Below are 15,495 nucleotides of genomic sequence, written 5' to 3' on the forward strand. Positions count from 1 at the left end.
CATTCTGTTTCTCAAACCACCATCATTGCATCTACATTTGTGAGACACTGTAGGGATCTCTTCTGCAGATTTCTACAATCTGAAGCTACAAAACATTACCAATTCTAGTCAGTCTATTATGATCTATGGAAAATGATCACTGGCCGGCATGATTTTCTAGTGTGAAAAGGGAGGAATGTTTCTCAATCTGTTATATTCTATTAGAAGATACGTAAAGTCCTTGGATATCAAGATTTATTTGGAATGTTACTTTACTCATTTCAGGCAAGATAGTTGGTGTTATAGTCAATAAAAAACAAATAAACAAACAAAAACACTTTAGCAGAGGAGCCAAACTTAATTCAACTATTCTCCAGTATTAGCTCAAAGTGGATAGATTCTCAAGGAAAAGAAGTCACTACTATTAGATTATAAAAATGAATAATAATTAGATAAATGAGAGATTATAAAATGAGTAAAGAGTAGATTATACACATAGAAGATAGAAGAATTTATCTGAAGATTGAAGACATTGAATCTGGAGAATCTCAAGCTCTGAAAAAGAATGAAAACAAAAACAAGATGATTAAAAGGAAGGAAATAAAGGAAAAGGTCACATAGCCTTATACTTAGGATGTCTCTAAGAATCAGAACAAGTCATTATAAAGGCTTATATTTTTATTCCATGAGTGAAGTATTTTAAATTGGAGGAGAGAAAAGTAAGTGTTCTCCTTTTAACTTGCTTGGTGATAAATCTAAAAACTCGTAAAAAAATGGGTTATAGTCTGATTTTCTTTTCTGGTAACTTTGAAATTTTTATTGGGTCCACTTTTTAATGCAAGTCTTTACAGGGAGAACATCATGAAAATTAAGTTTGGTCAGAACTATTCAATAATTTTTAAAAATATGTCCCACTATTTTTGAGACCCTGTATACAAAATTCTAGCTGGGATTACCCTGTGGAACAAAAATAGAGAAAATCTATCTTCTTTAGTGCTCTGTGTTGAGTTCTGTAAATATCTATCTCTAGTCAGAGAAGTGAGTTCTGACTTTATTACTTTATCATTTCATTTTACTTCATTTCATAAATGGTAATTCATTGACTCAGGTAATATGATCATTTTTTATTCAATCTATAACAGCTAGACTAATATATATGTTTTATGCTTTTAAATATTATACATGAAAATCTATCCTGGCTATGAAATTTAAAGTCAGATTAAGGTACTTATTTCAGTTAATATTAGATGTGGGAACACATTGCAGTTTAGTTGTTTAAATCTCTGAAATCTAGATCAAGTTTCTGGGGCTGGAGTGATAGCACAGTGGTATGGCTTTTGCCTTGCACGCTGTTGACCAGGGACATACCTTAGTTTGATCCCCAGCATCCCCTATGTTCTCCTGAGAATTATTTTCTTTCCTTTTTTTCTTCTTTGTTTGTTTGTTTGTGGGCCACATCCGGTGATGCTCAGGGGTTACTCCTCGCTATACACTCAGAAATCGCTCCTAGCTCAGGGGACCATATGGGATCCAGGGGATTGAAACCAGGTCCTGGGTCAGCTGCAAGTAAGGCAAATGCCCTATCGCTGTGTTATCATTCTGGCCCTTGCAGGAGTGATTTCTGAGCATAGAGCCAGGAGTAACCCTTGAGTGCTACTATGTGTAGCTCCAAAACAAAACGAACAAATATCTTTAACTACTCAGTATCTGCAGTAAGAACAAGTGATTCTGCTTATATAATATAATAAAATATTTAAAATATGTAATCAAGCATCTAGCTTATTACATAAGAATCATAATTATTGCTTTATCATTATTGCAATGGATAGAAGAATGAAGAAGCTATCAGCTGTCTTTTTGTTGTTATTGTTATTTAATGAAAACCATGTCTGTGGATATTAGTAGTATCACTTTTTAATAAGCAGTATATCAGATTATCTTTTTACAAGACTTCATAAAAATGGAAAACTTAATTTTTCATTCTAGTTCAAAAGCATATGGGAAAAACAGTTTCAGAACCTTTAAATATTAACAAGATGAACACGGCATAATGATAGAGGAAAAGTGCGAGCATGAATGCTCAGAATTGCTTTTAGTGGGAAAAAGCAGCCAGCATTTGTTGCGAGCTAAAGATTTTTTTTAAAATAGATCTGAGTTTAATTGGCAAGACTTGGCATCATTTACAGGAAAATATGTTTTATTTATTTCAGTTTAAATATATTTCAAACACTATTTTAAAATACAATTCTGCCAAGTGATGGAAGCTGTTAAGTGGTTCAGGATTAATGATCTGGTTAGCATTTCACCTATGAGGCCCTTGATCTAGAAATGTAATTAAATTCATACATTAAATGAGTTTATGGGACAAGTGAGCCGCAAGTGGAATACGGACATTGTATGCTAGGAAGCCATTTTGGGTAATTAGAAACTATATATTGAAAACAATAAAGTGTGAAAGAACAGATATTATGTGGGTATCAAAAAACATAAATACCTTAGATGAACTTTTCCTTCCTCTTTATAGTTAAAGACAAACTTAGATAAAATGACCCACGTATAAGAATGTCTTCATTAGAATTCTGTCTCTATCAGTTTTTTTCTCAGTCCCCAGAAGAATTGAAAATGTACACATCTGAGATGTCATTTCTCATTGGGATTCCCCTACTGTAGTAGCAAATACAGATTTAACTCTCCTCCAGTCATAACTACTTGAAATTCTGTTTTATGCAAATTTATGCGTTTTTTTAAATTTCCTTCTGTTATTACTTCTGCTTAGATGATACTTGCTAACTCCCAAATATTCCAGGGATCCCTATTGAACAGAGGTATGTTACAAAACTGAAGCAAGAACATCATTCAGGTGGATATTACAGATAGAACTAGACTCTGCAGGCAGAGAGTGACTTCATTTCTGTCTTTCCTATATTCTGTAAAGACTGATGTTGGAGCATAAGGGATTCAGATAAGACTGTGCCATGTTATATGGACCCTAAATTTCAATGAAATAATGTAACTTTATCTTTCTTACTTTTCCTCTCTCTGAAGAATCAACCTCATAGCTTCTTTGGATCAACTCTGAAGACTAATTCTAATGAAATTGGGATCTAGTGTTGTGCCTGTTAATTCAAGCAGAATAGATTAGAATGGGTGACTAAAATGATGGAACAACATGTCTTCATTGTTCTGGTGATGGGGAAGGAAGTCCAAGTTAGTGCTCTGGTTCATTGAAAGTTCTCCTCTGTTTCTGGAGACAACTTATTTCTCACCTCTGACCCAGGAAGAAGTCAACCTCAGCACCTAATCTAAATTTACTTTATGGAGTTCAGGGGATTAAATTTGGATTGTCTGTGCAGGGCAATTTGCCTACTTGCCGTACTTTTGCTTAGTCCTATTTTTCACTCATTTGCATGACAGGTCAAGTATGTAGGAGAAATTTCTTCACAAAATAGTCATCCTGGGACCCAGATTGAAAGTTTACCATTCTGTGAAGATGCCATTTCTCCAACCGTCTTTCTGGCTTGCTTTGGTTAAAAAGGCAAACTGTGGAAAATATAACCATTTCTAAATATTTTAGAATATCCTAACAAAGTCACATCTGGACTTTTCTTCAAACTCACTTTGTGGGTTTACTAGTTAAAAAATTAATAAAGTTTCAAACTAGAAGGGATCTGGGTGCTACAGGAGTGCATTATATATTGATTCAAGAATATTAAGTTTTCACACATAACTTATAACAAGTTATTACTCTTGTTTACAAGACTGCTTTATCAAGGGCTAGAAATTTTTTTGGCACAACACTCCAAGATGTTTCCCTACTACTGATTTCTTGATAAAATTAATATGTGCACTTTAAAAGAAGTAAAGAGGAAGAAAATATTTTAATTGCATTAACTCATTAAATTCTTACAGATGTAGGCAGCTCTGCTTTCTTCGTTTTATAGATGGGATATTAAGGCTCAGGCAATTTAAATGAATTATCACAAAGTTGGAATTCCAACTCAGGCTGACTCTTAAGTATATGCTACTTTTAAAATTTTGAAATGTTTTATTTCAAAGAGACTAAATAGAAAGACTAAAACAGAAAGGAATGAATTTCTCATGAGAAGTTCTCATGGCTTAATTTACTCTATAAGTAGAGAAAAGTTTGTGTTATGTCACAAAAATTTTTAAAGAAAGTTTTAAGATATAGAATCAGTTTATCCTTACTCAGGGCTGAACACTGTAGAAAATGACATGCTTTTAACATTTAAACTTTCTGTTAATCTGATTGCATATCCAATCACATAGGAATATGAGATGAAAAAAAGAAAAGATATTGTAAAGTACCTTGTTTCATACCCGGTTTAAAAGAAACATACTAAATAATTAAATATATAGCTGCCTGATGTCAACCTTCTCAGCGAGTAGACTGTAGACTGCTCATTCTGTAAAGTGAGTTTACTTTTTAAAAAAAATGACAGAACTATAGCACAGCTGATAGTGCATTTGCCTATGGACCCTAAAACTGCCAGGAGTTATTTCTGAGCACAGATCCAGGAGTAACCACGGAGAGCAGCTAAATTGTGACCTAAAAACCAGAGAGAGAGAGAGAGAGAGAGAGAGAGAGAGAGAGGAGATGAAGAAGAAGAAGAAGAAAAGAAGGAAGAAGAAAAGAAGAAAGAAGAAGAAGAAGAAGATGATGATGATGATGATGATGAAAAGAGAAAACTAAATATTAGAGCCAAATGTAACAAAAATGGACTCAAGAGACCCAAACTTTAAAAATCTAAACTTAAAAAAGTAAAATGGACCTGTCATATTGGCTTGCTGGGGAAGGAGGGAGTGAAGGAGAGTGAAATGAGATGCACCTGGGGAACGTTGGTGGAGGAATGTTGACACTGGTGGTGGGCTTGGCCCTAACTCATTGTACTGTATGTATAATAATACCCAACTACGGAGGACTTTGTAAATCACAATGGTTTTAAATCAATTAAAATTAAAATAGTTAATAGAAATATTAGAGAAGAGTGCTTTACTTGAATATGTGTGCTGTGGAATCATATATCTGTTTTGTTTTGTCACACAATCCTGCAGTACTCAAGGACTACTGTTGGTTCTATGATCAGGAATCACTCCAGGAGATATTTTTCAGACCATCTGATGAATTTATAATCAAATTAGGGTTATTTGCATGCAAGGCATGACTTATACAATTTGATTTTTAGAAAAGAAGTGTTCTCAAAGAGGAAGATCTACTTTCTTTAAGCTCACAAAGAAATCAATAGCAGGAGCAAGCAGGGAGTAGTAACTGAATGATAAATACTTATTCAGTGATTATTAATGAGTGTTGAATTTCTTTCATTTTGTTGACTATTTTAAAGGTAGTTGGAGTCTGTGTTGGGGAAGGAAAAAATCATCTTCAAGTGGTTTCAGCCTATTTAGTTCCTATATTTAGAAAAGTACTACTCTAGCCAATGTTTTCACTAGAATAATTACATTGTATTCATAACCAATTCAAAAATTTTAGCAACTGTTTTTTTCCCATGTGAGAAGCATGGTGAACATTTCTATCCTATCTTGAAATAATATTTTCATTCTAAAATCTAAACATAGTAACTAGGGTAAAGACAATCTAAACTTAGCTACTAATAGTCTGGGTTGTTAAATTTGTCATTGCAATCATCATTTTTTTTTCCTGAGTGCAGAACTGTTGCAGAGCAAGATGAAGCCGACTTTTGTTAGCAACCAAATCTATTGCTGTGAGCATAATGTAATTTTCAGAAAGTAAAGAGAACAGTGCAAGGTGTTTTACCTTATATTAATAGATGGCATAGTCACAATACTTAACATAAATTTTTCTGTGTAAAGAAATATAACTCAGAGGGCAGAGCTGGAAGAAATAAAATTTAAGTATAGGACATATTATCAAGAACCTCTGATATTTATTTCCAAGGAAACTGGGAAACTGAGAACTTTTAAGGGGGAAAGTATAGCAATAAAAATTCTATAACTCACTATAATGTGTTAGACATGTAAGTCTCATTATGTTATTTTATAATGAACTCTTCCCTATGATCACAAGCTTAAATCACAATTGGTCACCTTCAAATATAATATTTTATCCTATTTTCTTAACTGTTGTACATTAAAAAATATCATAATATTATTATATAACAAGGAAGCTAGCTCATTTAATATCTTAGTTAACTAATTTGTCTCCTCATCACAGGATCATGTTTAAGTCATCCCTAAGTACTAAGTAATAGTTATTATTTAAACATGTATATGGATTTATATTATTTAGACACACACACATATAGGGTTCCAGAGCAATTGTCAGTGGTAGGGTAATTGCCTAGTATGTGGCTGACCAGGGTTCAGTCTCTAGTATCCCATATTTTCCAGAGTCTGCTAGGAATAATCCTGAGCACAGAATCAGTAGTAAGCCTTGAAATACACTGCTTTGGCCCAGAACTAATAAAATAAAACCCAAAACAATGTATGTATTCATATAACCTCTTAAAAATAAGACATATATAATGATCAATATATATTTAAAGGTTAAATTAATGACATGTGATTAAATAGTTTGTGCCTCTTTTTGATAATTAAGGAGTTTAAATTTTCTCATGGTATGTGTTTTAACAATTAAAATATCCTTATAAGGGTTTGGATAAAAAAATTAAGTACGGTTACAATAATATGTAAAGGTGGGCTTTGAAGGTAAGACTGTTTGTAGTGTTTGAAAATATTGATATCATTTCCAATTTACCATTAGAATACTATTACTGTTCTATTACTATTACAGATAGACATAATCTATTTCAGCTGGGATTTCTTAATATCTAGTAGTACTTCTATTGCAAAGTCCATAGAATATCAATTGATGTATTCTTTCACAAGTAGCCTTCTCACCATTATCAGTCTGTCATTCTAAGTATTATTGTTCAGAACATGTTTCGTTGCATTACTCCTGGTTCTGTACTTAGAACTTATTCCAGACAACACTCAGGGGGACCATGTGAGAAGCTGGTATTTCAATCAGAGACAGCTATATGCAAGGTAAACAACCCTACCAGCTATATACTATTGTTCTAACCCCGACATAGCCTTTTTTATTTTTGGGGTGCACATAAAGATGTTCTCAGGATTTCCTCTTAAATATATACTCAGGAATTACTCTGGTGGAACCATCTTTTTCGGCATATAAGACGACTTTTGAAACGAAAAAAAAAAAGTCAACCGAAAATCGGGGGTCGTTGTATATGCTGAGTATATCCCGAAAAACATTTCCATATGCTGCTAAATGAAAATCATCTGGATATTGCCACAAAACGAATTTTCCAACTCGATCCTGCACCAATTACTGCAAGGCTACTCGGACCGCCTCTCTAACTCAGCCAATCCAAGCAGGATTTTTTGCAAGCAAATTATACAGTATTCTGTACCCGAATCTACACTGTAAAAAAGCCTGCTCAGATTGGCCAGAGTCAGAGAGAAAGTCTATTACAGGATAACCTTTGAACCTTTGCTTGTTGTGATTGGCTCACTGTGGTGCATAAAGTTGCAGCACAGGAACGTTCTGATTTATACAGCAAATATAGGCCTAAACCTATGTTTCAATTGTAAAATTAGGGAGTCATCTTATACGCCCAGTTGTCTTACACACCAGAAAATACGGTACCTGTATAACCAGATGGGAAACTAGGGATCCAACATAGGTCTGCTGTATGCAAGACAAGTGCCTTACTCAATGTGCTAACTCTCTGGCCCAACTTACATTAACCTTATTTGGGGGGGGGGGTTTGTACACCTGGTAATGCTCAGGGGTTATTTCCAGCTCATGAATCACTCTTGGTAGTGTTTAGGAGATTATATGGGTTGCTGGAATAAAACCACATGTAAGGCAAGCACCTTATGAGCTGTTATTATCTCTCTGTCCTGACCTCTACCATATTGAGGACTAATCTTTCTTTGCTATTCCATTTGAAGTTTGTTTTTTATTATAAATTAATGTTGAATCTTGTCAAATGCTTTATTGATGTCTACTGAAAAAATTACATTATTTTGATCTCTTCTCTTTTGGTGGTGTTTCTTTCTTTCTTTCTTTCTTTCTTTCTTTCTTTCTTTCTTTCTTTCTTTCTTTCTTTCTTTCTTTCTTTCTTTCTTTCTTTCTTTCTTTCTTTCTTTCTTCTTTCTTTCTTTCTTTCTTCTTCTTTCTTTCTTTCTTTCTTTCTTTTCTTTCTTTCTTTCTTTCTTTCTTTCTTTCTTTCTTTCTTTCTTTCTTTCTTTCTTTCTTTCTTTCTTTCTTTTTTAGTTTTGGGCCACACCGGTGATGCTCAGGGGTTACTTCTGGCTATGCACTCAGAAATTCCTGGCTTGGGAGACCATATGGGACGCCAGAGGATTGAACCCAGGTCCGCCCTGGGTCAGCCATGTGAAAGGCAAATGCCCTACTGCAACACCATTGCTCTAGCCCCTTGATGTTGCTTTTTACATTAATTAATGTCTATATGGTAAAACAAACTTAATTGTTGGAATTTTTCTTCATCATGACATATGACTTTTTCAAAATATTGTTGAATTTTATTTAATATGTTATTGTTGAGTTTGTTCGGGTCTCTGTTCTTCAGAAATATTGGACTGTAGTTGCTTTGTTTTGTTTGATTTTGAGATGGACATGATGTGCCTTCTATTTTGTTTTCAGGGTAAGAACAAAGATTGGTTTCATAAAAACATATTTGTATGAATTCCCTCTTCAGTTTTGGAAGACCTGAGAGGAACAGCAATAGATCATTTCTGAAGGTTTGGTAGAACTTAAAATTGAAACCAGTTGATTCTGGTTTTGCAAGGGCATTTATTTTGAGAGAGAATTTTGATTCCTGTTTCAGTTCCCTTACTTGTATTTGCTCAGTTCAGACTTTCTATTTTTACTGATTTAATCTTGGAAGGAAGGAAGATTTTGTGATTCTAAGAATTTTTTCCTGTTTTCCATTTTAGTGGCATACAGTTATTTATAAAAGTTTTTATATTCCTTTGTATTTTGTCAGTATTTCTTATAAATTTTCCCATTTCATTTATGTCTATTGATAGTGTTTTATATTATTTTTTAGTCTAGCTCAGGACTCACCCCTTTTAAAATGGACTTATTTTCTCTTTTGTGTTTTTAAATGTGCTATTTTATTTGCACCTTAATTTTCTTTGCATTCTTTTTTATACTGATTTTAATTTTACTTGCTTTTATTTTTTGAAGTGATATATTGTGTGGTGCTTGGAGATCAATTCTGGAGGTTCTTGGAGTACTATGCAGTGCAAAGATCAGTTTGGCTTTTATGCACAGTCTACACTTCAGTCTTCTGCAACATGTCACTGGACCAAAGTGCGTTATTTTTTAGAGTTCCTTATGTAAAAGGTTAAATTATTTTGAGGTGCTCAACATCTACTACTTGCTCATTACTGGGAAGGGGATGCTCAGGGAATCATGTGTTGCTAGGGCTGAACCTGTCCAACATCCAAAGATGAGTTATGAACTGTTAAACTACCTATTAGTTCAAGATAGTTTGCTTATTTGATATCTTTCCTGTTTACTGATCTAGACTTATTATTATCAACTTCATTATTCATAATAATTTCACTGTGTGTCTTATGTTTTGGTAATTAAGCTACATTTTTGTTTATAAGAATAATTAGTGTATTTTACCTTAATTTCTTTTTTGTACTAATTAGCTTGAGAGTATCCATATAGGTGAATTTTACTTAGCTTTTCTTTAATTTTTATGATAATGATTTAATTTTGATTTCATGGAATTGGTGTCCAATAAGTGATTGAATCTCAAAAATGTTTTATGTTTTCTTGAGACTTATGCCTTTTTCTTTGGAGCAATGATCACTGTAAAAACATATAGTTAATTTTATTGTTTGTCTGAAAAACTTCTTGTCAAACCAGATCTGAGAACAACCTAGATGGGTAAAGTATTCTTGGTTGAAGATCTTTTTCTTTTAACAAAATTGTCTGAATTATGTGACGCCCTTCTTGAAAAAAGAATTTTTTGTGAAATTCAAAATAATATAAGGATTCCTTCTACCTAACTTTTTAAGCAAAAAATAGCAAAAAAAATGCAAACATATTTTAGCAAAAAAAAAAGTAGCAAAACAAATTTTTAGCAAAAAATAGAATGCAAAAATTTTTAACAGAAAATATAGCAAAATATATTTTGCTATTTATTAGTTTTAGGATCTTTGAAATTTTCCATTTTAATCATAGTGTCTTTTGTGTGTCTGTTTTGATTAATTTTTTTTGTAAAGTTTCTGGATCTGAATATTTATTTTCTTGATTGGTTTAAGACAATTTCCAGCTGCCAGAGCCAACTGCCAGAGGGTTACACACTGCTGGGGTCCTCGGAAGCCTTGCAAGCAAGACTCTTGACAAGATACTCCAAGCCCTTTTTTTTTAATTTATTTCATCCAAGCCTTTCCTATAGAGAAGCCCAGAGGCCTATGACAAACCCCTAGGCAGGGAGTGGATGAAAGATGAGAGAGAGCTGAGTTTGGGAAGGTCATTTATAAGGCCAGATAAATGGAATAGACATACAAGATAACAGATAAATAGTCCAGAAAGGTAGAGTTCACAGTTCTTTTGAGAAGCCAGAGTAGAAAAAGTTTGGCAAGATTGCTGTTCCAACTGTCTCTTCAAACTGCATAGACTCTTCACAATGACTCTCCACCCCAGTCTCACTGAGGGGTGGGGGAGAAGGGTAGTGGGGCTGGGGACTTTTATAGATCCAGCCAGCCTATAATAGTTGATTAAGGTCTTTCTTAAAGGAAACTATCCCTTTTATGGCTGGTGCAGGACTACTATGGGGTAATACAGAAATGTAGGAAAAGATCTCCCACTTAATTTTTGTACTTAAGAAGCTTTTAGAATAGGTAGTTCCAGTTAGGTCATATCCAAAGGACTATAATCAAAGAAGTCTTCAGATATGCACAGGAGAATCAGGAACTAGCAACTTTCAATATCTCTTTGCAAATCATGATTTTAGTCTTATTTTTTGTCAGTTCAGGAAAGGTTTTCACTCCATTGTCAAGGAAATGAAACAGAAAGGGGAAATGGAAACTTTGTTTTGTAAATGTAGGATATCAACAAGAGGTTACTTACCTATAATTAGGTTCCTATTTCTAAGTTAAATGTGGGCTCCATAACTTAAAAAGGGAAAATTGAAACATAAAGAAACTATTTACAACAAACTTTACAAGAAATTATTAATATTTTACAAAAATTTATAAACTTATAACTATGTTGAAATGTAAACTCTATGATCAGGGAATAGAGATAACATGATATTTTTCTATTGCTACTTTCTGATGATGTAGGGGCATTGTAATGTCAGAATTTTTTTCCTTATCACTAATATAAATACCAGCTAACTGGGATATTATTTGTTCAAAAAAATAAAACAAAATAAATGATCTGACTATTTTAAGTGATACAAAGCTAAAAGCCTTTCTGGTTTTTAAAATTGATTACTTCTTATATGACACAATGGAATTCATTACTTCTTTTTGGGAGTGTTTGGGAGTATCTTCTGTAGAAATATAAGCATATCCTCTTATGAGCAATTTTCCTGTAAACAAGTCCTTGTCAATTTTCACCCAAATAGGTGAATTCATTGTCCTTTGGGTTCTTAAGTATTCCCAAAGATATATTTTTAGTGGCTGTGTATGCTTATCCTTGTGGTAGGCTTAGAAAATTTAGTGAAAAAAAGTTATTGATAGAAAGTCAATTGGAGGGACCAGAGTGATAGCACAGCGGTAGGACATTTGCCTTGCATGTGATTGCCCTGGGACAGATCTGGGTTTGATTCTCGGCATCCCATATAGTTCCCAGAGCCCACTGGGAGTGAATTCTGAGTGAAGATCCTGGAGTAACTGCTGAGCGCCATGGGATGTGCCCCCCCCCCCCAAAAAAAAGTCATTTGGAGGCATTCCCTCCTTTATTTTATTTTTCATTATTTGTGTTTTAAGTTTTCTGTGTGCTTTTTCAGCTACTGCCTATCATTGTGGATGGTATGATATTTCTGTTTTGTGCCACTTACTATAAAAGGCCTGGAAAGTTTTGCTAATGTCTTTTGGTTCATTTTCTTCTTGATTGTATTAGGAATTTCAAACATTGGAAAGCTTTGCAATAAAAAAGAGAATACTGCTTTAGTTCTCTGATTATATAGGGACTTCCCACATAAAGTTAGATTCTGTGTCAGTAACCTATGCAGGTAAGGTTTGTTTAGGAAAAAACTTAATATTTCTTACAGTTCTTTTGTTATGAGACCATGAGGTTTAGCTCCTGTCACATGACTTTTTCACCACAGAGGAGCACAAACTTTGATAAGTCTAGTTTGTCTTAGTGGAATGCAATATTGTATATGGAGGTGACAGACATTTGTGTATGTTCTTCCACCAGTGATGTAAATATTAGCATTGTTAAGCTATCACCTAATTCATTTTCTAAAGTCATTAGACCAGATGACCACAAGGAAATCTTATGTGGATGATGTAAAATGGTTCTGCTTACAAACCCTGAACATTGACATGATGACCTGGCACAGGCCTCAGAGATTTTGGCATTTCCCAGTCACCCCTGAAACAGGGAAGCCATCTATGAAACATCCAACATTGTTTATGACATCACCTGGAAGAAATCCTCTACCAGGGAAGACCTTACTGCTACTCTGACATCGATTTACTCAAAAGAGTCTTCCCTTAACACTGAGAAGATTTAAATAACAACAACGACCTGAGTACTCGACAGGGCTTTCTGCATTGCCAGTTAATTGCGAGTTGAAATTAGGCGCCGCTCCACACCACCCTGACTTTAATGTAGGATATACAGATTCCAGGACCTTCAATACAGAAACGTGAGATCAACAACAGAGACTGAAAAATATAACTGTATGGGCACTACAGACAATGACCGGGATTGGACAAACTAGTTTGCCTGGAGCCTAGAAAATACCTTATGTCAGGAAACTTCAGGGGTAGGGTCTCCTTGTACTTAGGCCAAAGTTTTTCCTTTCCATGACCCCCATACTTTGGTGGGCCCATGCAAACGATAATTGCCACACTAACATTGTTTTTACAGTGCTCCTTTGACTCTAAACCTTTAAAAAACACTAGTAAAAATATCTGGAACTGCAAAAAAAAAAAAAAGGTTTACATTAGTGTTAACATATATGCTTTTAGTTACACTAGCATTCTGGGGTATAAAGGAGGGAGATAAGGGATATATGCTTGGGAACAGAGATGAAGGGAGACAACACTGCTGGAGGAAAGGCCCTCATTTATTGTCACTGTGTACCTTAAATATCACTGTGTAAGATTTGTAATTCACTTTGGCCACAATAAAAATAAAAAAAAGAAAGAAAAAGAAAAAATGGTTCTGAGCTCTTTTGTAACATGGCGGCTTGCAGTTGTTAAAACATATGTTGTACCACAGGGTTGTAAGCATTTATAGATGTGGTAACATTCCCAGAAATAATATGCAGAGTCAGTTAGAATATTACAAAAACATGACTAATGTGGTAATAGGTAATTTAAGGTAGCAAGTTCTACTTGTTTTACAGAGTTGTAACTGGTGCACACTATTTTGGTTAGGGCTGAACCAGTGATTCCACCTTTCCCTGAGGATGATCCATCAATAAAAAGCACAATTATATCTGGAATAGGAGAGTAAATGATGGAAGAATTATAAAAGATCTTATAAAATGTCCCAATTTTTTCCTGCTGGATAGTGTAGGGAAAGTTCTCTGAGAAGTCAGCCAAAGCTTTTTGCTGAACTTCACTGAGTGAAAATATTGATTCAATTTCATTTTTGGGTATTGACAGGACTATAGTATCAGGGTCATATCCCAATAAAGTGTGAGGCTGCAACCTTCCTTTAATTATTAAATTAGTATTAGTTCTAAATATGACATGATCATGCATTGTTGTGTGTTATGAAGATACATAGATTCCAGAGGTCCTGATATTTTAACAATTGCAGCTGTTCATGATTTTGGTGTTGCAAATAGGAATAGCCATACATACTCTTCAGGGGTAAATAAAGTAAGATAGAACTTCTGGATGTGGTCCATAAAAAGTCCAATTCTTTTTGAGCTTCTGAAGTCAGTTGTCATGGGATATTAAGGGCAGAGTCACCTTGTAAGGTAAAAAATACAGGGAGATATTGATATCACCCAGCAATTTTTGAAAGTCATTGAATGTTTTAAGATCCTCCTAGTAGATTGAAAGTTTTTGAGGATGTAGCATCAGTATTCAAAAATGTAACTCATGTATTCATATGTTACCATCATATTCAGCTGCTGGAAAATTTTTCATAATGTTATCATATAGGCTTTGAAGTTCCCTCTTACTTTAACAGGATATTAAAATATAAATAGTGGGGTGCATACGTATTTTGGAATGAATGTCCTTCCATCTTGGGGGTAAAATATTTCCATGTAGTTTATAACATAAACAGTAAATCTTGCATGGGAAGGATACAGAACTAAATCAATAAAATACTGACAAATAGTTGGAGAGTTAGCCATTCCCTGAGTAAAATAGTCCACTAAAATTTGCACATAGGTGCCTTCTGATAAAGAAGAAATGGATAATGCATATTGTTATGATCATCTGGGTGAATGGGGATACTATAGAAATAATCTTTGGTGTCAGAAACTACCAGATACCAATTTCTAGGAATAATTACAGGAGAAGGAAGGCCAGGTTGTAGAGTTTCTATAAGAATTGTTGTAGCATTAACCTGCAAGTAAATCAATAGGCATTTCTTGCCTGATTTTTTTAGTAGAATCAAGACAGGGAATTCCATTTAGAAATTGATGTTGTTATGTGTCCCAATTTTAACTATTCTACTAAATTTCTAATTGCCTTTAGTTTTATTTCATTAAGTGACCACTGACTTTTCCACACAGTGTGGTTTGACTTCCACTGAATGCAAAGTGGTGATGTGCACTGTAACTTAGTGACCCGGATTAAAACATGTGAGTTCTCTGGATCATGAGCTATAAAAGTCATAGGCAGATTTATAGAAGGAATGTTGAACTGAGCACATCTTTGATAGTGTATGTCCCATGTCCATAAATTCAGGGGAATGGGAGCCGCATGATGTTGAAAAGTAGCTATATTTCCTTGGATGGTAATGGCTTAGCACTCTGACAGAGGGAGAAAGAAGGCATATTGCCTATTTCATAAAAGCCATAAAAATATCTTGTAGATTCCAATTAGGAAGCCAATATATGGTGGATATAATGGAGAAATTAGTCCCTATATAAATCAGACACCTGAATTACTTGCCATCAATTTCAAGAGGGCTTACTGAGTGACCTATTTTAGGCAGGCTATATGTGAATGCCACCAGAGGGTCTGTAGAAGCTTCTAGATGATTGGTGCTGCCAAATCCACCAATACTTAGGCAATCAGAATTGCCTGGCATTATAAATGGGTGGAGTAGGGGTTGTGCTATTCTCTCAGCCTTCTTAAAAGTTT

The sequence above is a fragment of the Suncus etruscus genome, chromosome 9 (genome assembly GCF_024139225.1).
Source record: "Suncus etruscus isolate mSunEtr1 chromosome 9, mSunEtr1.pri.cur, whole genome shotgun sequence".
Lineage (NCBI taxonomy): Eukaryota > Metazoa > Chordata > Mammalia > Eulipotyphla > Soricidae > Suncus > Suncus etruscus.